We start from the raw sequence: 25,764 nt of genomic DNA, 5'->3' as shown, positions 1-25,764 counted from the left end.
TAAAACTTGGGAAAACCTCACAGAACAGACTTCCAGGAGGTCAGATGGGTTCCCTTGTGCCTTCACACACACATACACACACTTTCTAGCCCACTTAAGGACAAAAGGATGCGTAAGTCTACATAGGGCCAGTGGCGCAATGGATAACGCGTCTGACTACGGATCAGAAGATTGTAGGTTCGACTCCTATCTGGCTCGGAAGGGTTGTAGGTCCCTGTTTGATTATATTCCTGTGGAATTTTTATTTACCTCAGACTTGTTGTAGGTTCAATATTCTCCAGCAGGACTCATCCAGCAGTTGTTCCACGGTAGAGCGCAAGTAATAGGACCACAGCTAGTTAAACGTTTCCCATTTGCTGCTGGACTCTATGTGATGGCCGTCACGTGGTGTGCTGCTTTTGTATTTCAACATGGGTCCCTGATACTCTTAATTGCGAAAAAGCTTGTTGACAAAAGTGTGTGTGCGCGAGGGTCTGTGGACGTAGGCAGGTGTGTGCACTTGAATGCTTAACCATTTACATGTGTGAGAGGAACAAACCAACTCCCTGTGGGCTGCAGGCTTACAACTGGTAGCCCCAGTAGCCAGGCAGAACCACAGGTAAGGAGAGAGAGAAAGTTGGTCCATTATTAGAGAAGGACCATAAGCATCTTGCACTGCTACCTTCTTCCCCTCTCAGCCACGATCGGCCAAGACCTCTCTATTAGGGTAGAGGGTGAACATTTCTTGGACCTCAGAAACTGAGGGATGTAGACCCAATATGTCCTCCAAGCGTCTAGACACCTGGTGCCCAATCTGGCATGGTGTTTTTCAGCTTACCCGACCAATCCGGTTGCAAGGTGGACTTTAACAATACTGCTAAAAAGGCACTCCCAGACATCCCTGAGGCCTTCATTTGCATAGGCCCTGCCCTTCTCTTTGTCCTGATTCCCACAAATCAACACAACACTGCAGCAGTATAGATTTGGGGGTGGTGAAGAATAATGACAGTGAGGCTAAAAAAGAGAAAGAAAAGTCCCAGAAGTCCTGCAGGCTTCCTTGCTAAATGCAGCTGAACATAGAGCGCACCTTCTTTACTGCAAAGCAAATACATTAAAAATGTTGAGGAGAGACTAATTGAAAAATACATATTACGGGGACAGCACTGGGACCTGCTTTATTTTTTCAATTAGTCTTGAAAACAAAAAAGATTTCTCTCCTGAAAGCTGTTAAAAATATGGAACGCTTCACGAATTTGCGTGTCATCCTTGCGCAGGGGCCATGCTAATCTTCTCTGTATCGTTCCAATTTTAGTATATGTGCTGCCGAAGCGAGCACACTTTATTGATGAACTGACAATGTTTATAAACTCTCTAAATCTACAGTCTCTAGACATAGGGTGGCCTGGCAGAGATGCTCAGATGGCCAGTACGCATTCAAATCTGAGCCAATGGTCAAAAATGTATGAAGAGTAGCAATCCATTATTCTTCACTGCATTTGTGGTCCAAGACTAAACACACCGTAAGTATGTAGATTATACCAGGTTTGCAAAGGCTCCTGGGTCGGGCTACAGACAAGGAGCATTGTGACGTCACGCTGCCTGTGGAACAGTGATATTAAAGGTGAAACAGCTGCACAGTAGGTTAGGTGAAGGGCTCTGAGAGTGGAAAGGCAGCATGCTTGGGTCCCTGGACAAGGTGAGCTTATGATAATGTGTCTGAATGTTCACCTGTGTTGTAATATTAAACCCCTTATTGTTGTAAACGCCTACTTACTAAGGAGTTCTCAAGCTCAGCCCCACACAGACCTGGAACTGATTATGTTAATGCAAACTATTTAAGAAACTGAGCCTGATCTAAAAGATTTCCTTGGATCTAGGACCATTTCGCCTAGCTTTTAGGTGCTTCCTTCTCCTAAAGTCCTTTGTAAAACTTGGGAAAACCTCACAGAACAGACTTCCAGGAGGTCAGATGGGTTCCCTTGTGCCTTCACACACACATACACACACTTTCTAGCCCACTTAAGGACAAAAGGATGCGTAAGTCTACATAGGGCCAGTGGCGCAATGGATAACGCGTCTGACTACGGATCAGAAGATTGTAGGTTCGACTCCTATCTGGCTCGGAAGGGTTGTAGGTCCCTGTTTGATTATATTCCTGTGGAATTTTTATTTACCTCAGACTTGTTGTAGGTTCAATATTCTCCAGCAGGACTCATCCAGCAGTTGTTCCACGGTAGAGCGCAAGTAATAGGACCACAGCTAGTTAAACGTTTCCCATTTGCTGCTGGACTCTATGTGATGGCCGTCACGTGGTGTGCTGCTTTTGTATTTCAACATGGGTCCCTGATACTCTTAATTGCGAAAAAGCTTGTTGACAAAAGTGTGTGTGCGCGAGGGTCTGTGGACGTAGGCAGGTGTGTGCACTTGAATGCTTACCCATTTACATGTGTGTGAGGAACAAACCAACTCCCTGTGGGCTGCAGGCTTACAACTGGTAGCCCCAGTAGCCAGGCAGAACCACAGGTAAGGAGAGAGAGAAAGTTGGTCCATTATTAGAGAAGGACCATAAGCATCTTGCACTGCTACCTTCTTCCCCTCTCAGCCACGATCGGCCAAGACCTCTCTATTAGGGTAGAGGGTGAACATTTCTTGGACCTCAGAAACTGAGGGATGTAGACCCAATATGTCCTCCAAGCGCCTAGACACCTGGTGCCCAATCTGGCATGGTGTTTTTCAGCTTACCCGACCAATCCGGTTGCAAGGTGGACTTTAACAATACTGCTAAAAAGGCACTCCCAGACATCCCTGAGGCCTTCATTTGCATAGGCCCTGCCCTTCTCTTTGTCCTGATTCCCACAAATCAACACAACACTGCAGCAGTATAGATTTGGGGGTGGTGAAGAATAATGACAGTGAGGCTAAAAAAGAGAAAGAAAAGTCCCAGAAGTCCTGCAGGCTTCCTTGCTAAATGCAGCTGAACATAGAGCGCACCTTCTTTACTGCAAAGCAAATACATTAAAAATGTTGAGGAGAGACTAATTGAAAAATACATATTACGGGGACAGCACTGGGACCTGCTTTATTTTTTCAATTAGTCTTGAAAACAAAAAAGATTTCTCTCCTGAAAGCTGTTAAAAATATGGAACGCTTCACGAATTTGCGTGTCATCCTTGCGCAGGGGCCATGCTAATCTTCTCTGTATCGTTCCAATTTTAGTATATGTGCTGCCGAAGCGAGCACACTTTATTGATGAACTGACAATGTTTATAAACTCTCTAAATCTACAGTCTCTAGACATAGGGTGGCCTGGCAGAGATGCTCAGATGGCCAGTACGCATTCAAATCTGAGCCAATGGTCAAAAATGTATGAAGAGTAGCAATCCATTATTCTTCACTGCATTTGTGGTCCAAGACTAAACACACCGTAAGTATGTAGATTATACCAGGTTTGCAAAGGCTCCTGGGTCGGGCTACAGACAAGGAGCATTGTGACGTCACGCTGCCTGTGGAACAGTGATATTAAAGGTGAAACAGCTGCACAGTAGGTTAGGTGAAGGGCTCTGAGAGTGGAAAGGCAGCATGCTTGGGTCCCTGGACAAGGTGAGCTTATGATAATGTGTCTGAATGTTCACCTGTGTTGTAATATTAAACCCCTTATTGTTGTAAACGCCTACTTACTAAGGAGTTCTCAAGCTCAGCCCCACACAGACCTGGAACTGATTATGTTAATGCAAACTATTTAAGAAACTGAGCCTGATCTAAAAGATTTCCTTGGATCTAGGACCATTTCGCCTAGCTTTTAGGTGCTTCCTTCTCCTAAAGTCCTTTGTAAAACTTGGGAAAACCTCACAGAACAGACTTCCAGGAGGTCAGATGGGTTTCCTTGTGCCTTCACACACACATACACACACTTTCTAGCCCACTTAAGGACAAAAGGATGCGTAAGTCTACATAGGGCCAGTGGCGCAATGGATAACGCGTCTGACTACGGATCAGAAGATTGTAGGTTCGACTCCTATCTGGCTCGGAAGGGTTGTAGGTCCCTGTTTGATTATATTCCTGTGGAATTTTTATTTACCTCAGACTTGTTGTAGGTTCAATATTCTCCAGCAGGACTCATCCAGCAGTTGTTCCACGGTAGAGCGCAAGTAATAGGACCACAGCTAGTTAAACATTTCCCATTTGCTGCTGGACTCTATGTGATGGCCGTCACGTGGTGTGCTGCTTTTGTATTTCAACATGGGTCCCTGATACTCTTAATTGCGAAAAAGCTTGTTGACAAAAGTGTGTGTGCGCGAGGGTCTGTGGACGTAGGCAGGTGTGTGCACTTGAATGCTTACCCATTTACATGTGTGAGAGGAACAAACCAACTCCCTGTGGGCTGCAGGCTTACAACTGGTAGCCCCAGTAGCCAGGCAGAACCACAGGTAAGGAGAGAGAGAAAGTTGGTCCATTATTAGAGAAGGACCATAAGCATCTTGCACTGCTACCTTCTTCCCCTCTCAGCCACGATCGGCCAAGACCTCTCTATTAGGGTAGAGGGTGAACATTTCTTGGACCTCAGAAACTGAGGGATGTAGACCCAATATGTCCTCCAAGCGCCTAGACACCTGGTGCCCAATCTGGCATGGTGTTTTTCAGCTTACCCGACCAATCCGGTTGCAAGGTGGACTTTAACAATACTGCTAAAAAGGCACTCCCAGACATCCCTGAGGCCTTCATTTGCATAGGCCCTGCCCTTCTCTTTGTCCTGCTTCCCACAAATCAACACAACACTGCAGCAGTATAGATTTGGGGGTGGTGAAGAATAATGACAGTGAGGCTAAAAAAGAGAAAGAAAAGTCCCAGAAGTCCTGCAGGCTTCCTTGCTAAATGCAGCTGAACATAGAGCGCACCTTCTTTACTGCAAAGCAAATACATTAAAAATGTTGAGGAGAGACTAATTGAAAAATACATATTACGGGGACAGCACTGGGACCTGCTTTATTTTTTCAATTAGTCTTGAAAACAAAAAAGATTTCTCTCCTGAAAGCTGTTAAAAATATGGAACGCTTCACGAATTTGCGTGTCATCCTTGCGCAGGGGCCATGCTAATCTTCTCTGTATCGTTCCAATTTTAGTATATGTGCTGCCGAAGCGAGCACACTTTATTGATGAACTGACAATGTTTATAAACTCTCTAAATCTACAGTCTCTAGACATAGGGTGGCCTGGCAGAGATGCTCAGATGGCCAGTACGCATTCAAATCTGAGCCAATGGTCAAAAATGTATGAAGAGTAGCAATCCATTATTCTTCACTGCATTTGTGGTCCAAGACTAAACACACCGTAAGTATGTAGATTATACCAGGTTTGCAAAGGCTCCTGGGTCGGGCTACAGACAAGGAGCATTGTGACGTCACGCTGCCTGTGGAACAGTGATATTAAAGGTGAAACAGCTGCACAGTAGGTTAGGTGAAGGGCTCTGAGAGTGGAAAGGCAGCATGCTTGGGTCCCTGGACAAGGTGAGCTTATGATAATGTGTCTGAATGTTCACCTGTGTTGTAATATTAAACCCCTTATTGTTGTAAACGCCTACTTACTAAGGAGTTCTCAAGCTCAGCCCCACACAGACCTGGAACTGATTATGTTAATGCAAACTATTTAAGAAACTGAGCCTGATCTAAAAGATTTCCTTGGATCTAGGACCATTTCGCCTAGCTTTTAGGTGCTTCCTTCTCCTAAAGTCCTTTGTAAAACTTGGGAAAACCTCACAGAACAGACTTCCAGGAGGTCAGATGGGTTCCCTTGTGCCTTCACACACACATACACACACTTTCTAGCCCACTTAAGGACAAAAGGATGCGTAAGTCTACATAGGGCCAGTGGCGCAATGGATAACGCGTCTGACTACGGATCAGAAGATTGTAGGTTCGACTCCTATCTGGCTCGGAAGGGTTGTAGGTCCCTGTTTGATTATATTCCTGTGGAATTTTTATTTACCTCAGACTTGTTGTAGGTTCAATATTCTCCAGCAGGACTCATCCAGCAGTTGTTCCACGGTAGAGCGCAAGTAATAGGACCACAGCTAGTTAAACGTTTCCCATTTGCTGCTGGACTCTATGTGATGGCCGTCACGTGGTGTGCTGCTTTTGTATTTCAACATGGGTCCCTGATACTCTTAATTGCGAAAAAGCTTGTTGACAAAAGTGTGTGTGCGCGAGGGTCTGTGGACGTAGGCAGGTGTGTGCACTTGAATGCTTACCCATTTACATGTGTGAGAGGAACAAACCAACTCCCTGTGGGCTGCAGGCTTACAACTGGTAGCCCCAGTAGCCAGGCAGAACCACAGGTAAGGAGAGAGAGAAAGTTGGTCCATTATTAGAGAAGGACCATAAGCATCTTGCACTGCTACCTTCTTCCCCTCTCAGCCACGATCGGCCAAGACCTCTCTATTAGGGTAGAGGGTGAACATTTCTTGGACCTCAGAAACTGAGGGATGTAGACCCAATATGTCCTCCAAGCGCCTAGAGACCTGGTGCCCAATCTGGCATGGTGTTTTTCAGCTTACCCGACCAATCCGGTTGCAAGGTGGACTTTAACAATACTGCTAAAAAGGCACTCCCAGACATCCCTGAGGCCTTCATTTGCATAGGCCCTGCCCTTCTCTTTGTCCTGATTCCCACAAATCAACACAACACTGCAGCAGTATAGATTTGGGGGTGGTGAAGAATAATGACAGTGAGGCTAAAAAAGAGAAAGAAAAGTCCCAGAAGTCCTGCAGGCTTCCTTGCTAAATGCAGCTGAACATAGAGCGCACCTTCTTTACTGCAAAGCAAATACATTAAAAATGTTGAGGAGAGACTAATTGAAAAATACATATTACGGGGACAGCACTGGGACCTGCTTTATTTTTTCAATTAGTCTTGAAAACAAAAAAGATTTCTCTCCTGAAAGCTGTTAAAAATATGGAACGCTTCACGAATTTGCGTGTCATCCTTGCGCAGGGGCCATGCTAATCTTCTCTGTATCGTTCCAATTTTAGTATATGTGCTGCCGAAGCGAGCACACTTTATTGATGAACTGACAATGTTTATAAACTCTCTAAATCTACAGTCTCTAGACATAGGGTGGCCTGGCAGAGATGCTCAGATGGCCAGTACGCATTCAAATCTGAGCCAATGGTCAAAAATGTATGAAGAGTAGCAATCCATTATTCTTCACTGCATTTGTGGTCCAAGACTAAACACACCGTAAGTATGTAGATTATACCAGGTTTGCAAAGGCTCCTGGGTCGGGCTACAGACAAGGAGCATTGTGACGTCACGCTGCCTGTGGAACAGTGATATTAAAGGTGAAACAGCTGCACAGTAGGTTAGGTGAAGGGCTCTGAGAGTGGAAAGGCAGCATGCTTGGGTCCCTGGACAAGGTGAGCTTATGATAATGTGTCTGAATGTTCACCTGTGTTGTAATATTAAACCCCTTATTGTTGTAAACGCCTACTTACTAAGGAGTTCTCAAGCTCAGCCCCACACAGACCTGGAACTGATTATGTTAATGCAAACTATTTAAGAAACTGAGCCTGATCTAAAAGATTTCCTTGGATCTAGGACCATTTCGCCTAGCTTTTAGGTGCTTCCTTCTCCTAAAGTCCTTTGTAAAACTTGGGAAAACCTCACAGAACAGACTTCCAGGAGGTCAGATGGGTTTCCTTGTGCCTTCACACACACATACACACACTTTCTAGCCCACTTAAGGACAAAAGGATGCGTAAGTCTACATAGGGCCAGTGGCGCAATGGATAACGCGTCTGACTACGGATCAGAAGATTGTAGGTTCGACTCCTATCTGGCTCGGAAGGGTTGTAGGTCCCTGTTTGATTATATTCCTGTGGAATTTTTATTTACCTCAGACTTGTTGTAGGTTCAATATTCTCCAGCAGGATTCATCCAGCAGTTGTTCCACGGTAGAGCGCAAGTAATAGGACCACAGCTAGTTAAACGTTTCCCATTTGCTGCTGGACTCTATGTGATGGCCGTCACGTGGTGTGCTGCTTTTGTATTTCAACATGGGTCCCTGATACTCTTAATTGCGAAAAAGCTTGTTGACAAAAGTGTGTGTGCGCGAGGGTCTGTGGACGTAGGCAGGTGTGTGCACTTGAATGCTTACCCATTTACATGTGTGAGAGGAACAAACCAACTCCCTGTGGGCTGCAGGCTTACAACTGGTAGCCCCAGTAGCCAGGCAGAACCACAGGTAAGGAGAGAGAGAAAGTTGGTCCATTATTAGAGAAGGACCATAAGCATCTTGCACTGCTACCTTCTTCCCCTCTCAGCCACGATCGGCCAAGACCTCTCTATTAGGGTAGAGGGTGAACATTTCTTGGACCTCAGAAACTGAGGGATGTAGACCCAATATGTCCTCCAAGCGCCTAGAGACCTGGTGCCCAATCTGGCATGGTGTTTTTCAGCTTACCCGACCAATCCGGTTGCAAGGTGGACTTTAACAATACTGCTAAAAAGGCACTCCCAGACATCCCTGAGGCCTTCATTTGCATAGGCCCTGCCCTTCTCTTTGTCCTGATTCCCACAAATCAACACAACACTGCAGCAGTATAGATTTGGGGGTGGTGAAGAATAATGACAGTGAGGCTAAAAAAGAGAAAGAAAAGTCCCAGAAGTCCTGCAGGCTTCCTTGCTAAATGCAGCTGAACATAGAGCGCACCTTCTTTACTGCAAAGCAAATACATTAAAAATGTTGAGGAGAGACTAATTGAAAAATACATATTACGGGGACAGCACTGGGACCTGCTTTATTTTTTCAATTAGTCTTGAAAACAAAAAAGATTTCTCTCCTGAAAGCTGTTAAAAATATGGAACGCTTCACGAATTTGCGTGTCATCCTTGCGCAGGGGCCATGCTAATCTTCTCTGTATCGTTCCAATTTTAGTATATGTGCTGCCGAAGCGAGCACACTTTATTGATGAACTGACAATGTTTATAAACTCTCTAAATCTACAGTCTCTAGACATAGGGTGGCCTGGCAGAGATGCTCAGATGGCCAGTACGCATTCAAATCTGAGCCAATGGTCAAAAATGTATGAAGAGTAGCAATCCATTATTCTTCACTGCATTTGTGGTCCAAGACTAAACACACCGTAAGTATGTAGATTATACCAGGTTTGCAAAGGCTCCTGGGTCGGGCTACAGACAAGGAGCATTGTGACGTCACGCTGCCTGTGGAACAGTGATATTAAAGGTGAAACAGCTGCACAGTAGGTTAGGTGAAGGGCTCTGAGAGTGGAAAGGCAGCATGCTTGGGTCCCTGGACAAGGTGAGCTTATGATAATGTGTCTGAATGTTCACCTGTGTTGTAATATTAAACCCCTTATTGTTGTAAACGCCTACTTACTAAGGAGTTCTCAAGCTCAGCCCCACACAGACCTGGAACTGATTATGTTAATGCAAACTATTTAAGAAACTGAGCCTGATCTAAAAGATTTCCTTGGATCTAGGACCATTTCGCCTAGCTTTTAGGTGCTTCCTTCTCCTAAAGTCCTTTGTAAAACTTGGGAAAACCTCACAGAACAGACTTCCAGGAGGTCAGATGGGTTTCCTTGTGCCTTCACACACACATACACACACTTTCTAGCCCACTTAAGGACAAAAGGATGCGTAAGTCTACATAGGGCCAGTGGCGCAATGGATAACGCGTCTGACTACGGATCAGAAGATTGTAGGTTCGACTCCTATCTGGCTCGGAAGGGTTGTAGGTCCCTGTTTGATTATATTCCTGTGGAATTTTTATTTACCTCAGACTTGTTGTAGGTTCAATATTCTCCAGCAGGACTCATCCAGCAGTTGTTCCACGGTAGAGCGCAAGTAATAGGACCACAGCTAGTTAAACGTTTCCCATTTGCTGCTGGACTCTATGTGATGGCCGTCACGTGGTGTGCTGCTTTTGTATTTCAACATGGGTCCCTGATACTCTTAATTGCGAAAAAGCTTGTTGACAAAAGTGTGTGTGCGCGAGGGTCTGTGGACGTAGGCAGGTGTGTGCACTTGAATGCTTACCCATTTACATGTGTGAGAGGAACAAACCAACTCCCTGTGGGCTGCAGGCTTACAACTGGTAGCCCCAGTAGCCAGGCAGAACCACAGGTAAGGAGAGAGAGAAAGTTGGTCCATTATTAGAGAAGGACCATAAGCATCTTGCACTGCTACCTTCTTCCCCTCTCAGCCACGATCGGCCAAGACCTCTCTATTAGGGTAGAGGGTGAACATTTCTTGGACCTCAGAAACTGAGGGATGTAGACCCAATATGTCCTCCAAGCGCCTAGACACCTGGTGCCCAATCTGGCATGGTGTTTTTCAGCTTACCCGACCAATCCGGTTGCAAGGTGGACTTTAACAATACTGCTAAAAAGGCACTCCCAGACATCCCTGAGGCCTTCATTTGCATAGGCCCTGCCCTTCTCTTTGTCCTGCTTCCCACAAATCAACACAACACTGCAGCAGTATAGATTTGGGGGTGGTGAAGAATAATGACAGTGAGGCTAAAAAAGAGAAAGAAAAGTCCCAGAAGTCCTGCAGGCTTCCTTGCTAAATGCAGCTGAACATAGAGCGCACCTTCTTTACTGCAAAGCAAATACATTAAAAATGTTGAGGAGAGACTAATTGAAAAATACATATTACGGGGACAGCACTGGGACCTGCTTTATTTTTTCAATTAGTCTTGAAAACAAAAAAGATTTCTCTCCTGAAAGCTGTTAAAAATATGGAACGCTTCACGAATTTGCGTGTCATCCTTGCGCAGGGGCCATGCTAATCTTCTCTGTATCGTTCCAATTTTAGTATATGTGCTGCCGAAGCGAGCACACTTTATTGATGAACTGACAATGTTTATAAACTCTCTAAATCTACAGTCTCTAGACATAGGGTGGCCTGGCAGAGATGCTCAGATGGCCAGTACGCATTCAAATCTGAGCCAATGGTCAAAAATGTATGAAGAGTAGCAATCCATTATTCTTCACTGCATTTGTGGTCCAAGACTAAACACACCGTAAGTATGTAGATTATACCAGGTTTGCAAAGGCTCCTGGGTCGGGCTACAGACAAGGAGCATTGTGACGTCACGCTGCCTGTGGAACAGTGATATTAAAGGTGAAACAGCTGCACAGTAGGTTAGGTGAAGGGCTCTGAGAGTGGAAAGGCAGCATGCTTGGGTCCCTGGACAAGGTGAGCTTATGATAATGTGTCTGAATGTTCACCTGTGTTGTAATATTAAACCCCTTATTGTTGTAAACGCCTACTTACTAAGGAGTTCTCAAGCTCAGCCCCACACAGACCTGGAACTGATTATGTTAATGCAAACTATTTAAGAAACTGAGCCTGATCTAAAAGATTTCCTTGGATCTAGGACCATTTCGCCTAGCTTTTAGGTGCTTCCTTCTCCTAAAGTCCTTTGTAAAACTTGGGAAAACCTCACAGAACAGACTTCCAGGAGGTCAGATGGGTTCCCTTGTGCCTTCACACACACATACACACACTTTCTAGCCCACTTAAGGACAAAAGGATGCGTAAGTCTACATAGGGCCAGTGGCGCAATGGATAACGCGTCTGACTACGGATCAGAAGATTGTAGGTTCGACTCCTATCTGGCTCGGAAGGGTTGTAGGTCCCTGTTTGATTATATTCCTGTGGAATTTTTATTTACCTCAGACTTGTTGTAGGTTCAATATTCTCCAGCAGGACTCATCCAGCAGTTGTTCCACGGTAGAGCGCAAGTAATAGGACCACAGCTAGTTAAACGTTTCCCATTTGCTGCTGGACTCTATGTGATGGCCGTCACGTGGTGTGCTGCTTTTGTATTTCAACATGGGTCCCTGATACTCTTAATTGCGAAAAAGCTTGTTGACAAAAGTGTGTGTGCGCGAGGGTCTGTGGACGTAGGCAGGTGTGTGCACTTGAATGCTTACCCATTTACATGTGTGAGAGGAACAAACCAACTCCCTGTGGGCTGCAGGCTTACAACTGGTAGCCCCAGTAGCCAGGCAGAACCACAGGTAAGGAGAGAGAGAAAGTTGGTCCATTATTAGAGAAGGACCATAAGCATCTTGCACTGCTACCTTCTTCCCCTCTCAGCCACGATCGGCCAAGACCTCTCTATTAGGGTAGAGGGTGAACATTTCTTGGACCTCAGAAACTGAGGGATGTAGACCCAATATGTCCTCCAAGCGCCTAGAGACCTGGTGCCCAATCTGGCATGGTGTTTTTCAGCTTACCCGACCAATCCGGTTGCAAGGTGGACTTTAACAATACTGCTAAAAAGGCACTCCCAGACATCCCTGAGGCCTTCATTTGCATAGGCCCTGCCCTTCTCTTTGTCCTGATTCCCACAAATCAACACAACACTGCAGCAGTATAGATTTGGGGGTGGTGAAGAATAATGACAGTGAGGCTAAAAAAGAGAAAGAAAAGTCCCAGAAGTCCTGCAGGCTTCCTTGCTAAATGCAGCTGAACATAGAGCGCACCTTCTTTACTGCAAAGCAAATACATTAAAAATGTTGAGGAGAGACTAATTGAAAAATACATATTACGGGGACAGCACTGGGACCTGCTTTATTTTTTCAATTAGTCTTGAAAACAAAAAAGATTTCTCTCCTGAAAGCTGTTAAAAATATGGAACGCTTCACGAATTTGCGTGTCATCCTTGCGCAGGGGCCATGCTAATCTTCTCTGTATCGTTCCAATTTTAGTATATGTGCTGCCGAAGCGAGCACACTTTATTGATGAACTGACAATGTTTATAAACTCTCTAAATCTACAGTCTCTAGACATAGGGTGGCCTGGCAGAGATGCTCAGATGGCCAGTACGCATTCAAATCTGAGCCAATGGTCAAAAATGTATGAAGAGTAGCAATCCATTATTCTTCACTGCATTTGTGGTCCAAGACTAAACACACCGTAAGTATGTAGATTATACCAGGTTTGCAAAGGCTCCTGGGTCGGGCTACAGACAAGGAGCATTGTGACGTCACGCTGCCTGTGGAACAGTGATATTAAAGGTGAAACAGCTGCACAGTAGGTTAGGTGAAGGGCTCTGAGAGTGGAAAGGCAGCATGCTTGGGTCCCTGGACAAGGTGAGCTTATGATAATGTGTCTGAATGTTCACCTGTGTTGTAATATTAAACCCCTTATTGTTGTAAACGCCTACTTACTAAGGAGTTCTCAAGCTCAGCCCCACACAGACCTGGAACTGATTATGTTAATGCAAACTATTTAAGAAACTGAGCCTGATCTAAAAGATTTCCTTGGATCTAGGACCATTTCGCCTAGCTTTTAGGTGCTTCCTTCTCCTAAAGTCCTTTGTAAAACTTGGGAAAACCTCACAGAACAGACTTCCAGGAGGTCAGATGGGTTTCCTTGTGCCTTCACACACACATACACACACTTTCTAGCCCACTTAAGGACAAAAGGATGCGTAAGTCTACATAGGGCCAGTGGCGCAATGGATAACGCGTCTGACTACGGATCAGAAGATTGTAGGTTCGACTCCTATCTGGCTCGGAAGGGTTGTAGGTCCCTGTTTGATTATATTCCTGTGGAATTTTTATTTACCTCAGACTTGTTGTAGGTTCAATATTCTCCAGCAGGATTCATCCAGCAGTTGTTCCACGGTAGAGCGCAAGTAATAGGACCACAGCTAGTTAAACGTTTCCCATTTGCTGCTGGACTCTATGTGATGGCCGTCACGTGGTGTGCTGCTTTTGTATTTCAACATGGGTCCCTGATACTCTTAATTGCGAAAAAGCTTGTTGACAAAAGTGTGTGTGCGCGAGGGTCTGTGGACGTAGGCAGGTGTGTGCACTTGAATGCTTACCCATTTACATGTGTGAGAGGAACAAACCAACTCCCTGTGGGCTGCAGGCTTACAACTGGTAGCCCCAGTAGCCAGGCAGAACCACAGGTAAGGAGAGAGAGAAAGTTGGTCCATTATTAGAGAAGGACCATAAGCATCTTGCACTGCTACCTTCTTCCCCTCTCAGCCACGATCGGCCAAGACCTCTCTATTAGGGTAGAGGGTGAACATTTCTTGGACCTCAGAAACTGAGGGATGTAGACCCAATATGTCCTCCAAGCGCCTAGAGACCTGGTGCCCAATCTGGCATGGTGTTTTTCAGCTTACCCGACCAATCCGGTTGCAAGGTGGACTTTAACAATACTGCTAAAAAGGCACTCCCAGACATCCCTGAGGCCTTCATTTGCATAGGCCCTGCCCTTCTCTTTGTCCTGATTCCCACAAATCAACACAACACTGCAGCAGTATAGATTTGGGGGTGGTGAAGAATAATGACAGTGAGGCTAAAAAAGAGAAAGAAAAGTCCCAGAAGTCCTGCAGGCTTCCTTGCTAAATGCAGCTGAACATAGAGCGCACCTTCTTTACTGCAAAGCAAATACATTAAAAATGTTGAGGAGAGACTAATTGAAAAATACATATTACGGGGACAGCACTGGGACCTGCTTTATTTTTTCAATTAGTCTTGAAAACAAAAAAGATTTCTCTCCTGAAAGCTGTTAAAAATATGGAACGCTTCACGAATTTGCGTGTCATCCTTGCGCAGGGGCCATGCTAATCTTCTCTGTATCGTTCCAATTTTAGTATATGTGCTGCCGAAGCGAGCACACTTTATTGATGAACTGACAATGTTTATAAACTCTCTAAATCTACAGTCTCTAGACATAGGGTGGCCTGGCAGAGATGCTCAGATGGCCAGTACGCATTCAAATCTGAGCCAATGGTCAAAAATGTATGAAGAGTAGCAATCCATTATTCTTCACTGCATTTGTGGTCCAAGACTAAACACACCGTAAGTATGTAGATTATACCAGGTTTGCAAAGGCTCCTGGGTCGGGCTACAGACAAGGAGCATTGTGACGTCACGCTGCCTGTGGAACAGTGATATTAAAGGTGAAACAGCTGCACAGTAGGTTAGGTGAAGGGCTCTGAGAGTGGAAAGGCAGCATGCTTGGGTCCCTGGACAAGGTGAGCTTATGATAATGTGTCTGAATGTTCACCTGTGTTGTAATATTAAACCCCTTATTGTTGTAAACGCCTACTTACTAAGGAGTTCTCAAGCTCAGCCCCACACAGACCTGGAACTGATTATGTTAATGCAAACTATTTAAGAAACTGAGCCTGATCTAAAAGATTTCCTTGGATCTAGGACCATTTCGCCTAGCTTTTAGGTGCTTCCTTCTCCTAAAGTCCTTTGTAAAACTTGGGAAAACCTCACAGAACAGACTTCCAGGAGGTCAGATGGGTTCCCTTGTGCCTTCACACACACATACACACACTTTCTAGCCCACTTAAGGACAAAAGGATGCGTAAGTCTACATAGGGCCAGTGGCGCAATGGATAACGCGTCTGACTACGGATCAGAAGATTGTAGGTTCGACTCCTATCTGGCTCGGAAGGGTTGTAGGTCCCTGTTTGATTATATTCCTGTGGAATTTTTATTTACCTCAGACTTGTTGTAGGTTCAATATTCTCCAGCAGGACTCATCCAGCAGTTGTTCCACGGTAGAGCGCAAGTAATAGGACCACAGCTAGTTAAACGTTTCCCATTTGCTGCTGGACTCTATGTGATGGCCGTCACGTGGTGTGCTGCTTTTGTATTTCAACATGGGTCCCTGATACTCTTAATTGCGAAAAAGCTTGTTGACAAAAGTGTGTGTGCGCGAGGGTCTGTGGACGTAGGCAGGTGTGTGCACTTGAATGCTTAACCATTTACATGTGTGAGAGGAACAAACCAACTCCCTGTGGGCTGCAGGCTTACAACTGGTAGCCCCAGTAGCCAGGCAGAACCACAGGTAAGGAGAGAGAGAAAGTTGGTCCATTATTAGAGAAGGACCATAAGCATCTTGCACTGCTACCTTCTTCCCCTCTCAGCCACGATCGGCCAAGACCTCTCTATTAGGGTAGAGGGTGAACATTTCTTGGACCTCAGAAACTGAGGGATGTAGACCCAATATGTCCTCCAAGCGTCTAGACACCTGGTGCCCAATCTGGCATGGTGTTTTTCAGCTTACCCGACCAATCCGGTTGCAAGGTGGACTTTAACAATACTGCTAAAAAGGCACTCCCAGACATCCCTGAGGCCTTCATTTGCATAGGCCCTGCCCTTCTCTTTGTCCTGATTCCCACAAATCAACACAACACTGCAGCAGTATAGATTTGGGGGTGGTGAAGAATAATGACAGTGAGGCTAAAAAAGAGAAAGAAAAGTCCCAGAAGTCCTGCAGGCTTCCTTGCTAAATGCAGCTGAACATAGAGCGCACCTTCTTTACTGCAAAGCAAATACATTAAAAATGTTGAGGAGAGACTAATTGAAAAATACATATTACGGGGACAGCACTGGGACCTGCTTTATTTTTTCAATTAGTCTTGAAAACAAAAAAGATTTCTCTCCTGAAAGCTGTTAAAAATATGGAACGCTTCACGAATTTGCGTGTCATCCTTGCGCAGGGGCCATGCTAATCTTCTCTGTATCGTTCCAATTTTAGTATATGTGCTGCCGAAGCGAGCACACTTTATTGATGAACTGACAATGTTTATAAACTCTCTAAATCTACAGTCTCTAGACATAGGGTGGCCTGGCAGAGATGCTCAGATGGCCAGTACGCATTCAAATCTGAGCCAATGGTCAAAAATGTATGAAGAGTAGCAATCCATTATTCTTCACTGCATTTGTGGTCCAAGACTAAACACACCGTAAGTATGTAGATTATACCAGGTTTGCAAAGGCTCCTGGGTCGGGCTACAGACAAGGAGCATTGTGACGTCACGCTGCCTGTGGAACAGTGATATTAAAGGTGAAACAGCTGCACAGTAGGTTAGGTGAAGGGCTCTGAGAGTGGAAAGGCAGCATGCTTGGGTCCCTGGACAAGGTGAGCTTATGATAATGTGTCTGAATGTTCACCTGTGTTGTAATATTAAACCCCTTATTGTTGTAAACGCCTACTTACTAAGGAGTTCTCAAGCTCAGCCCCACACAGACCTGGAACTGATTATGTTAATGCAAACTATTTAAGAAACTGAGCCTGATCTAAAAGATTTCCTTGGATCTAGGACCATTTCGCCTAGCTTTTAGGTGCTTCCTTCTCCTAAAGTCCTTTGTAAAACTTGGGAAAACCTCACAGAACAGACTTCCAGGAGGTCAGATGGGTTCCCTTGTGCCTTCACACACACATACACACACTTTCTAGCCCACTTAAGGACAAAAGGATGCGTAAGTCTACATAGGGCCAGTGGCGCAATGGATAACGTGTCTGACTACGGATCAGAAGATTGTAGGTTCGACTCCTATCTGGCTCGGAAGGGTTGTAGGTCCCTGTTTGATTATATTCCTGTGGAATTTTTATTTACCTCAGACTTGTTGTAGGTTCAATATTCTCCAGCAGGACTCATCCAGCAGTTGTTCCACGGTAGAGCGCAAGTAATAGGACCACAGCTAGTTAAACGTTTCCCATTTGCTGCTGGACTCTATGTGATGGCCGTCACGTGGTGTGCTGCTTTTGTATTTCAACATGGGTCCCTGATACTCTTAATTGCGAAAAAGCTTGTTGACAAAAGTGTGTGTGCGCGAGGGTCTGTGGACGTAGGCAGGTGTGTGCACTTGAATGCTTACCCATTTACATGTGTGAGAGGAACAAACCAACTCCCTGTGGGCTGCAGGCTTACAACTGGTAGCCCCAGTAGCCAGGCAGAACCACAGGTAAGGAGAGAGAGAAAGTTGGTCCATTATTAGAGAAGGACCATAAGCATCTTGCACTGCTACCTTCTTCCCCTCTCAGCCATGATCGGCCAAGACCTCTCTATTAGGGTAGAGGGTGAACATTTCTTGGACCTCAGAAACTGAGGGATGTAGACCCAATATGTCCTCCAAGCGCCTAGACACCTGGTGCCCAATCTGGCATGGTGTTTTTCAGCTTACCCGACCAATCCGGTTGCAAGGTGGACTTTAACAATACTGCTAAAAAGGCACTCCCAGACATCCCTGAGGCCTTCATTTGCATAGGCCCTGCCCTTCTCTTTGTCCTGATTCCCACAAATCAACACAACACTGCAGCAGTATAGATTTGGGGGTGGTGAAGAATAATGACAGTGAGGCTAAAAAAGAGAAAGAAAAGTCCCAGAAGTCCTGCAGGCTTCCTTGCTAAATGCAGCTGAACATAGAGCGCACCTTCTTTACTGCAAAGCAAATACATTAAAAATGTTGAGGAGAGACTAATTGAAAAATACATATTACGGGGACAGCACTGGGACCTGCTTTATTTTTTCAATTAGTCTTGAAAACAAAAAAGATTTCTCTCCTGAAAGCTGTTAAAAATATGGAACGCTTCACGAATTTGCGTGTCATCCTTGCGCAGGGGCCATGCTAATCTTCTCTGTATCGTTCCAATTTTAGTATATGTGCTGCCGAAGCGAGCACACTTTATTGATGAACTGACAATGTTTATAAACTCTCTAAATCTACAGTCTCTAGACATAGGGTGGCCTGGCAGAGATGCTCAGATGGCCAGTACGCATTCAAATCTGAGCCAATGGTCAAAAATGTATGAAGAGTAGCAATCCATTATTCTTCACTGCATTTGTGGTCCAAGACTAAACACACCGTAAGTATGTAGATTATACCAGGTTTGCAAAGGCTCCTGGGTCGGGCTACAGACAAGGAGCATTGTGACGTCACGCTGCCTGTGGAACAGTGATATTAAAGGTGAAACAGCTGCACAGTAGGTTAGGTGAAGGGCTCTGAGAGTGGAAAGGCAGCATGCTTGGGTCCCTGGACAAGGTGAGCTTATGATAATGTGTCTGAATGTTCACCTGTGTTGTAATATTAAACCCCTTATTGTTGTAAACGCCTACTTACTAAGGAGTTCTCAAGCTCAGCCCCACACAGACCTGGAACTGATTATGTTAATGCAAACTATTTAAGAAACTGAGCCTGATCTAAAAGATTTCCTTGGATCTAGGACCATTTCGCCTAGCTTTTAGGTGCTTCCTTCTCCTAAAGTCCTTTGTAAAACTTGGGAAAACCTCACAGAACAGACTTCCAGGAGGTCAGATGGGTTTCCTTGTGCCTTCACACACACATACACACACTTTCTAGCCCACTTAAGGACAAAAGGATGCGTAAGTCTACATAGGGCCAGTGGCGCAATGGATAACGCGTCTGACTACGGATCAGAAGATTGTAGGTTCGACTCCTATCTGGCTCGGAAGGGTTGTAGGTCCCTGTTTGATTATATTCCTGTGGAATTTTTATTTACCTCAGACTTGTTGTAGGTTCAATATTCTCCAGCAGGACTCATCCAGCAGTTGTTCCACGGTAGAGCGCAAGTAATAGGACCACAGCTAGTTAAACGTTTCCCATTTGCTGCTGGACTCTATGTGATGGCCGTCACGTGGTGTGCTGCTTTTGTATTTCAACATGGGTCCCTGATACTCTTAATTGCGAAAAAGCTTGTTGACAAAAGTGTGTGTGCGCGAGGGTCTGTGGACGTAGGCAGGTGTGTGCACTTGAATGCTTACCCATTTACATGTGTGAGAGGAACAAACCAACTCCCTGTGGGCTGCAGGCTTACAACTGGTAGCCCCAGTAGCCAGGCAGAACCACAGGTAAGGAGAGAGAGAAAGTTGGTCCATTATTAGAGAAGGACCATAAGCATCTTGCACTGCTACCTTCTTCCCCTCTCAGCCACGATCGGCCAAGACCTCTCTATTAGGGTAGAGGGTGAACATTTCTTGGACCTCAGAAACTGAGGGATGTAGACCCAATATGTCCTCCAAGCGCCTAGACACCTGGTGCCCAATCTGGCATGGTGTTTTTCAGCTTACCCGACCAATCCGGTTGCAAGGTGGACTTTAACAATACTGCTAAAAAGGCACTCCCAGACATCCCTGAGGCCTTCATTTGCATAGGCCCTGCCCTTCTCTTTGTCCTGCTTCCCACAAATCAACACAACACTGCAGCAGTATAGATTTGGGGGTGGTGAAGAATAATGACAGTGAGGCTAAAAAAGAGAAAGAAAAGTCCCAGAAGTCCTGCAGGCTTCCTTGCTAAATGCAGCTGAACATAGAGCGCACCTTCTTTACTGCAAAGCAAATACATTAAAAATGTTGAGGAGAGACTAATTGAAAAATACATATTACGGGGACAGCACTGGGACCTGCTTTATTTTTTCAATTAGTCTTGAAAACAAAAAAGATTTCTCTCCTGAAAGCTGTTAAAAATATGGAACGCTTCACGAATTTGCGTGTCATCCTTGCGCAGGGGCCATGCTAATCTTCTCTGTATCGTTCCAATTTTAGTATATGTGCTGCCGAAGCGAGCACACTTTATTGATGAACTGACAATGTTTATAAACTCTCTAAATCTACAGTCTCTAGACATAGGGTGGCCTGGCAGAGATGCTCAGATGGCCAGTACGCATTCAAATCTGAGCCAATGGTCAAAAATGGATGAAGAGTAGCAATCCATTATTCTTCACTGCATTTGTGGTCCAAGACTAAACACACCGTAAGTATGTAGATTATACCAGGTTTGCAAAGGCTCCTGGGTCGGGCTACAGACAAGGAGCATTGTGACGTCACGCTGCCTGTGGAACAGTGATATTAAAGGTGAAACAGCTGCACAGTAGGTTAGGTGAAGGGCTCTGAGAGTGGAAAGGCAGCATGCTTGGGTCCCTGGACAAGGTGAGCTTATGATAATGTGTCTGAATGTTCACCTGTGTTGTAATATTAAACCCCTTATTGTTGTAAACGCCTACTTACTAAGGAGTTCTCAAGCTCAGCCCCACACAGACCTGGAACTGATTATGTTAATGCAAACTATTTAAGAAACTGAGCCTGATCTAAAAGATTTCCTTGGATCTAGGACCATTTCGCCTAGCTTTTAGGTGCTTCCTTCTCCTAAAGTCCTTTGTAAAACTTGGGAAAACCTCACAGAACAGACTTCCAGGAGGTCAGATGGGTTTCCTTGTGCCTTCACACACACATACACACACTTTCTAGCCCACTTAAGGACAAAAGGATGCGTAAGTCTACATAGGGCCAGTGGCGCAATGGATAACGCGTCTGACTACGGATCAGAAGATTGTAGGTTCGACTCCTATCTGGCTCGGAAGGGTTGTAGGTCCCTGTTTGATTATATTCCTGTGGAATTTTTATTTACCTCAGACTTGTTGTAGGTTCAATATTCTCCAGCAGGATTCATCCAGCAGTTGTTCCACGGTAGAGCGCAAGTAATAGGACCACAGCTAGTTAAACGTTTCCCATTTGCTGCTGGACTCTATGTGATGGCCGTCACGTGGTGTGCTGCTTTTGTATTTCAACATGGGTCCCTGATACTCTTAATTGCGAAAAAGCTTGTTGACAAAAGTGTGTGTGCGCGAGGGTCTGTGGACGTAGGCAGGTGTGTGCACTTGAATGCTTACCCATTTACATGTGTGAGAGGAACAAACCAACTCCCTGTGGGCTGCAGGCTTACAACTGGTAGCCCCAGTAGCCAGGCAGAACCACAGGTAAGGAGAGAGAGAAAGTTGGTCCATTATTAGAGAAGGACCATAAGCATCTTGCACTGCTACCTTCTTCCCCTCTCAGCCACGATCGGCCACGATCGGCCAAGGCCTCTCTATTAGGGTAGAGGGTGAACATTTCTTGGACCTCAGAAACTGAGGGATGTAGACCCAATATGTCCTCCAAGCGCCTAGAGACCTGGTGCCCAATCTGGCATGGTGTTTTTCAGCTTACCCGACCAATCCGGTTGCAAGGTGGACTTTAACAATACTGCTAAAAAGGCACTCCCAGACATCCCTGAGGCCTTCATTTGCATAGGCCCTGCCCTTCTCTTTGTCCTGATTCCCACAAATCAACACAACACTGCAGCAGTATAGATTTGGGGGTGGTGAAGAATAATGACAGTGAGGCTAAAAAAGAGAAAGAAAAGTCCCAGAAGTCCTGCAGGCTTCCTTGCTAAATGCAGCTGAACATAGAGCGCACCTTCTTTACTGCAAAGCAAATACATTAAAAATGTTGAGGAGAGACTAATTGAAAAATACATATTACGGGGACAGCACTGGGACCTGCTTTATTTTTTCAATTAGTCTTGAAAACAAAAAAGATTTCTCTCCTGAAAGCTGTTAAAAATATGGAACGCTTCACGAATTTGCGTGTCATCCTTGCGCAGGGGCCATGCTAATCTTCTCTGTATCGTTCCAATTTTAGTATATGTGCTGCCGAAGCGAGCACACTTTATTGATGAACTGACAATGTTTATAAACTCTCTAAATCTACAGTCTCTAGACATAGGGTGGCCTGGCAGAGATGCTCAGATGCCCAGTACGCATTCAAATCTGAGCCAATGGTCAAAAATGTATGAAGAGTAGCAATCCATTATTCTTCACTGCATTTGTGGTCCAAGACTAAACACACCGTAAGTATGTAGATTATACCAGGTTTGCAAAGGCTCCTGGGTCGGGCTACAGACAAGGAGCATTGTGACGTCACGCTGCCTGTGGAACAGTGATATTAAAGGTGAAACAGCTGCACAGTAGGTTAGGTGAAGGGCTCTGAGAGTGGAAAGGCAGCATGCTTGGGTCCCTGGACAAGGTGAGCTTATGATAATGTGTCTGAATGTTCACCTGTGTTGTAATATTAAACCCCTTATTGTTGTAAACGCCTACTTACTAAGGAGTTCTCAAGCTCAGCCCCACACAGACCTGGAACTGATTATGTTAATGCAAACTATTTAAGAAACTGAGCCTGATCTAAAAGATTTCCTTGGATCTAGGACCATTTCGCCTAGCTTTTAGGTGCTTCCTTCTCCTAAAGTCCTTTGTAAAACTTGGGAAAACCTCACAGAACAGACTTCCAGGAGGTCAGATGGGTTCCCTTGTGCCTTCACACACACATACACACACTTTCTAGCCCACTTAAGGACAAAAGGATGCGTAAGTCTACATAGGGCCAGTGGCGCAATGGATAACGCGTCTGACTACGGATCAGAAGATTGTAGGTTCGACTCCTAACTGGCTCGGAAGGGTTGTAGGTCCCTGTTTGATTATATTCCTGTGGAATTTTTATTTACCTCAGACTTGTTGTAGGTTCAATATTCTCCAGCAGGACTCATCCAGCAGTTGTTCCACGGTAGAGCGCAAGTAATAGGACCACAGCTAGTTAAACGTTTCCCATTTGCTGCTGGACTCTATGTGATGGCCGTCACGTGGTGTGCTGCTTTTGTATTTCAACATGGGTCCCTGATACTCTTAATTGCGAAAAAGCTTGTTGACAAAAGTGTGTGTGCGCGAGGGTCTGTGGACGTAGGCAGGTGTGTGCACTTGAATGCTTACCCATTTACATGTGTGAGAGGAACAAACCAACTCCCTGTGGGCTGCAGGCTTACAACTGGTAGCCCCAGTAGCCAGGCAGAACCACAGGTAAGGAGAGAGAGAAAGTTGGTCCATTATTAGAGAAGGACCATAAGCATCTTGCACTGCTACCTTCTTCCCCTCTCAGCCACGATCGGCCAAGACCTCTCTATTAGGGTAGAGGGTGAACATTTCTTGGACCTCAGAAACTGAGGGATGTAGACCCAATATGTCCTCCAAGCGCCTAGACACCTGGTGCCCAATCTGGCATGGTGTTTTTCAGCTTACCCGACCAATCCGGTTGCAAGGTGGACTTTAACAATACTGCTAAAAAGGCACTCCCAGACATCCCTGAGGCCTTCATTTGCATAGGCCCTGCCCTTCTCTTTGTCCTGCTTCCCACAAATCAACACAACACTGCAGCAGTATAGATTTGGGGGTGGTGAAGAATAATGACAGTGAGGCTAAAAAAGAGAAAGAAAAGTCCCAGAAGTCCTGCAGGCTTCCTTGCTAAATGCAGCTGAACATAGAGCGCACCTTCTTTACTGCAAAGCAAATACATTAAAAATGTTGAGGAGAGACTAATTGAAAAATACATATTACGGGGACAGCACTGGGACCTGCTTTATTTTTTCAATTAGTCTTGAAAACAAAAAAGATTTCTCTCCTGAAAGCTGTTAAAAATATGGAACGCTTCACGAATTTGCGTGTCATCCTTGCGCAGGGGCCATGCTAATCTTCTCTGTATCGTTCCAATTTTAGTATATGTGCTGCCGAAGCGAGCACACTTTATTGATGAACTGACAATGTTTATAAACTCTCTAAATCTACAGTCTCTAGACATAGGGTGGCCTGGCAGAGATGCTCAGATGCCCAGTACGCATTCAAATCTGAGCCAATGGTCAAAAATGGATGAAGAGTAGCAATCCATTATTCTTCACTGCATTTGTGGTCCAAGACTAAACACACCGTAAGTATGTAGATTATACCAGGTTTGCAAAGGCTCCTGGGTCGGGCTACAGACAAGGAGCATTGTGACGTCACGCTGCCTGTGGAACAGTGATATTAAAGGTGAAACAGCTGCACAGTAGGTTAGGTGAAGGGCTCTGAGAGTGGAAAGGCAGCATGCTTGGGTCCCTGGACAAGGTGAGCTTATGATAATGTGTCTGAATGTTCACCTGTGTTGTAATATTAAACCCCTTATTGTTGTAAACGCCTACTTACTAAGGAGTTCTCAAGCTCAGCCCCACACAGACCTGGAACTGATTATGTTAATGCAAACTATTTAAGAAACTGAGCCTGATCTAAAAGATTTCCTTGGATCTAGGACCATTTCGCCTAGCTTTTAGGTGCTTCCTTCTCCTAAAGTCCTTTGTAAAACTTGGGAAAACCTCACAGAACAGACTTCCAGGAGGTCAGATGGGTTCCCTTGTGCCTTCACACACACATACACACACTTTCTAGCCCACTTAAGGACAAAAGGATGCGTAAGTCTACATAGGGCCAGTGGCGCAATGGATAACGCGTCTGACTACGGATCAGAAGATTGTAGGTTCGACTCCTATCTGGCTCGGAAGGGTTGTAGGTCCCTGTTTGATTATATTCCTGTGGAATTTTTATTTACCTCAGACTTGTTGTAGGTTCAATATTCTCCAGCAGGACTCATCCAGCAGTTGTTCCACGGTAGAGCGCAAGTAATAGGACCACAGCTAGTTAAACGTTTCCCATTTGCTGCTGGACTCTATGTGATGGCCGTCACGTGGTGTGCTGCTTTTGTATTTCAACATGGGTCCCTGATACTCTTAATTGCGAAAAAGCTTGTTGACAAAAGTGTGTGTGCGCGAGGGTCTGTGGACGTAGGCAGGTGTGTGCACTTGAATGCTTACCCATTTACATGTGTGAGAGGAACAAACCAACTCCCTGTGGGCTGCAGGCTTACAACTGGTAGCCCCAGTAGCCAGGCAGAACCACAGGTAAGGAGAGAGAGAAAGTTGGTCCATTATTAGAGAAGGACCATAAGCATCTTGCACTGCTACCTTCTTCCCCTCTCAGCCACGATCGGCCAAGACCTCTCTATTAGGGTAGAGGGTGAACATTTCTTGGACCTCAGAAACTGAGGGATGTAGACCCAATATGTCCTCCAAGCGCCTAGACACCTGGTGCCCAATCTGGCATGGTGTTTTTCAGCTTACCCGACCAATCCGGTTGCAAGGTGGACTTTAACAATACTGCTAAAAAGGCACTCCCAGACATCCCTGAGGCCTTCATTTGCATAGGCCCTGCCCTTCTCTTTGTCCTGCTTCCCACAAATCAACACAACACTGCAGCAGTATAGATTTGGGGGTGGTGAAGAATAATGACAGTGAGGCTAAAAAAG

General features: G+C 45.3%; 25 non-coding genes across 25 annotated transcripts; 12 read left to right on the top strand and 13 right to left on the bottom strand.

Moving 5' to 3' along the window:
* The first annotated feature begins 125 nt into the window (after positions 1-125).
* On the top strand, positions 126-198 carry TRNAR-ACG (transfer RNA arginine (anticodon ACG)). Its single transcript has one exon. It is a non-coding gene; the product is annotated as a tRNA-Arg (tRNA).
* Positions 199-1,208: 1,010 nt separating this feature from the next.
* LOC147704340 (U6 spliceosomal RNA) lies at positions 1,209-1,315 on the bottom strand. Its single transcript, XR_015298905.1, has one exon. It is a non-coding gene; the product is annotated as a U6 spliceosomal RNA (small nuclear RNA).
* A 714-nt stretch (positions 1,316-2,029) lies between these two features.
* On the top strand, positions 2,030-2,102 carry TRNAR-ACG (transfer RNA arginine (anticodon ACG)). The gene has a single exon. It is a non-coding gene; the product is annotated as a tRNA-Arg (tRNA).
* A 1,010-nt stretch (positions 2,103-3,112) lies between these two features.
* LOC147704338 (U6 spliceosomal RNA) lies at positions 3,113-3,219 on the bottom strand. The gene has a single exon (XR_015298904.1). It is a non-coding gene; the product is annotated as a U6 spliceosomal RNA (small nuclear RNA).
* Positions 3,220-3,933: 714 nt separating this feature from the next.
* On the top strand, positions 3,934-4,006 carry TRNAR-ACG (transfer RNA arginine (anticodon ACG)). Its single transcript has one exon. It is a non-coding gene; the product is annotated as a tRNA-Arg (tRNA).
* Positions 4,007-5,016: 1,010 nt separating this feature from the next.
* Positions 5,017-5,123, bottom strand: LOC147704336 (U6 spliceosomal RNA). Its single transcript, XR_015298903.1, has one exon. It is a non-coding gene; the product is annotated as a U6 spliceosomal RNA (small nuclear RNA).
* Positions 5,124-5,837: 714 nt separating this feature from the next.
* Positions 5,838-5,910, top strand: TRNAR-ACG (transfer RNA arginine (anticodon ACG)). The gene has a single exon. It is a non-coding gene; the product is annotated as a tRNA-Arg (tRNA).
* Positions 5,911-6,920: 1,010 nt separating this feature from the next.
* Positions 6,921-7,027, bottom strand: LOC147704334 (U6 spliceosomal RNA). The gene has a single exon (XR_015298902.1). It is a non-coding gene; the product is annotated as a U6 spliceosomal RNA (small nuclear RNA).
* Positions 7,028-7,741: 714 nt separating this feature from the next.
* TRNAR-ACG (transfer RNA arginine (anticodon ACG)) lies at positions 7,742-7,814 on the top strand. Its single transcript has one exon. It is a non-coding gene; the product is annotated as a tRNA-Arg (tRNA).
* A 1,010-nt stretch (positions 7,815-8,824) lies between these two features.
* LOC147704332 (U6 spliceosomal RNA) lies at positions 8,825-8,931 on the bottom strand. Its single transcript, XR_015298901.1, has one exon. It is a non-coding gene; the product is annotated as a U6 spliceosomal RNA (small nuclear RNA).
* Positions 8,932-9,645: 714 nt separating this feature from the next.
* Positions 9,646-9,718, top strand: TRNAR-ACG (transfer RNA arginine (anticodon ACG)). The gene has a single exon. It is a non-coding gene; the product is annotated as a tRNA-Arg (tRNA).
* Positions 9,719-10,728: 1,010 nt separating this feature from the next.
* On the bottom strand, positions 10,729-10,835 carry LOC147704330 (U6 spliceosomal RNA). Its single transcript, XR_015298900.1, has one exon. It is a non-coding gene; the product is annotated as a U6 spliceosomal RNA (small nuclear RNA).
* Positions 10,836-11,549: 714 nt separating this feature from the next.
* On the top strand, positions 11,550-11,622 carry TRNAR-ACG (transfer RNA arginine (anticodon ACG)). The gene has a single exon. It is a non-coding gene; the product is annotated as a tRNA-Arg (tRNA).
* Positions 11,623-12,632: 1,010 nt separating this feature from the next.
* On the bottom strand, positions 12,633-12,739 carry LOC147704328 (U6 spliceosomal RNA). Its single transcript, XR_015298899.1, has one exon. It is a non-coding gene; the product is annotated as a U6 spliceosomal RNA (small nuclear RNA).
* Positions 12,740-13,453: 714 nt separating this feature from the next.
* Positions 13,454-13,526, top strand: TRNAR-ACG (transfer RNA arginine (anticodon ACG)). The gene has a single exon. It is a non-coding gene; the product is annotated as a tRNA-Arg (tRNA).
* Positions 13,527-14,536: 1,010 nt separating this feature from the next.
* On the bottom strand, positions 14,537-14,643 carry LOC147704326 (U6 spliceosomal RNA). Its single transcript, XR_015298898.1, has one exon. It is a non-coding gene; the product is annotated as a U6 spliceosomal RNA (small nuclear RNA).
* Positions 14,644-15,357: 714 nt separating this feature from the next.
* TRNAR-ACG (transfer RNA arginine (anticodon ACG)) lies at positions 15,358-15,430 on the top strand. The gene has a single exon. It is a non-coding gene; the product is annotated as a tRNA-Arg (tRNA).
* A 1,010-nt stretch (positions 15,431-16,440) lies between these two features.
* Positions 16,441-16,547, bottom strand: LOC147704324 (U6 spliceosomal RNA). The gene has a single exon (XR_015298897.1). It is a non-coding gene; the product is annotated as a U6 spliceosomal RNA (small nuclear RNA).
* A 1,797-nt stretch (positions 16,548-18,344) lies between these two features.
* On the bottom strand, positions 18,345-18,451 carry LOC147704323 (U6 spliceosomal RNA). Its single transcript, XR_015298896.1, has one exon. It is a non-coding gene; the product is annotated as a U6 spliceosomal RNA (small nuclear RNA).
* A 714-nt stretch (positions 18,452-19,165) lies between these two features.
* TRNAR-ACG (transfer RNA arginine (anticodon ACG)) lies at positions 19,166-19,238 on the top strand. Its single transcript has one exon. It is a non-coding gene; the product is annotated as a tRNA-Arg (tRNA).
* A 1,010-nt stretch (positions 19,239-20,248) lies between these two features.
* LOC147704321 (U6 spliceosomal RNA) lies at positions 20,249-20,355 on the bottom strand. The gene has a single exon (XR_015298895.1). It is a non-coding gene; the product is annotated as a U6 spliceosomal RNA (small nuclear RNA).
* Positions 20,356-21,069: 714 nt separating this feature from the next.
* On the top strand, positions 21,070-21,142 carry TRNAR-ACG (transfer RNA arginine (anticodon ACG)). Its single transcript has one exon. It is a non-coding gene; the product is annotated as a tRNA-Arg (tRNA).
* Positions 21,143-22,162: 1,020 nt separating this feature from the next.
* LOC147704319 (U6 spliceosomal RNA) lies at positions 22,163-22,269 on the bottom strand. Its single transcript, XR_015298894.1, has one exon. It is a non-coding gene; the product is annotated as a U6 spliceosomal RNA (small nuclear RNA).
* Positions 22,270-24,066: 1,797 nt separating this feature from the next.
* LOC147704318 (U6 spliceosomal RNA) lies at positions 24,067-24,173 on the bottom strand. Its single transcript, XR_015298893.1, has one exon. It is a non-coding gene; the product is annotated as a U6 spliceosomal RNA (small nuclear RNA).
* A 714-nt stretch (positions 24,174-24,887) lies between these two features.
* Positions 24,888-24,960, top strand: TRNAR-ACG (transfer RNA arginine (anticodon ACG)). Its single transcript has one exon. It is a non-coding gene; the product is annotated as a tRNA-Arg (tRNA).
* The last annotated feature ends 804 nt before the right edge of the window (positions 24,961-25,764 follow it).

The sequence above is a fragment of the Lissotriton vulgaris genome, chromosome 7, assembly GCF_964263255.1.
Source record: "Lissotriton vulgaris chromosome 7, aLisVul1.2, whole genome shotgun sequence".
Lineage (NCBI taxonomy): Eukaryota > Metazoa > Chordata > Amphibia > Caudata > Salamandridae > Lissotriton > Lissotriton vulgaris.
The sequence above is the reverse complement of the archived record's forward strand: the minus strand, read 5'-3'. Positions and strand labels throughout refer to the sequence as shown.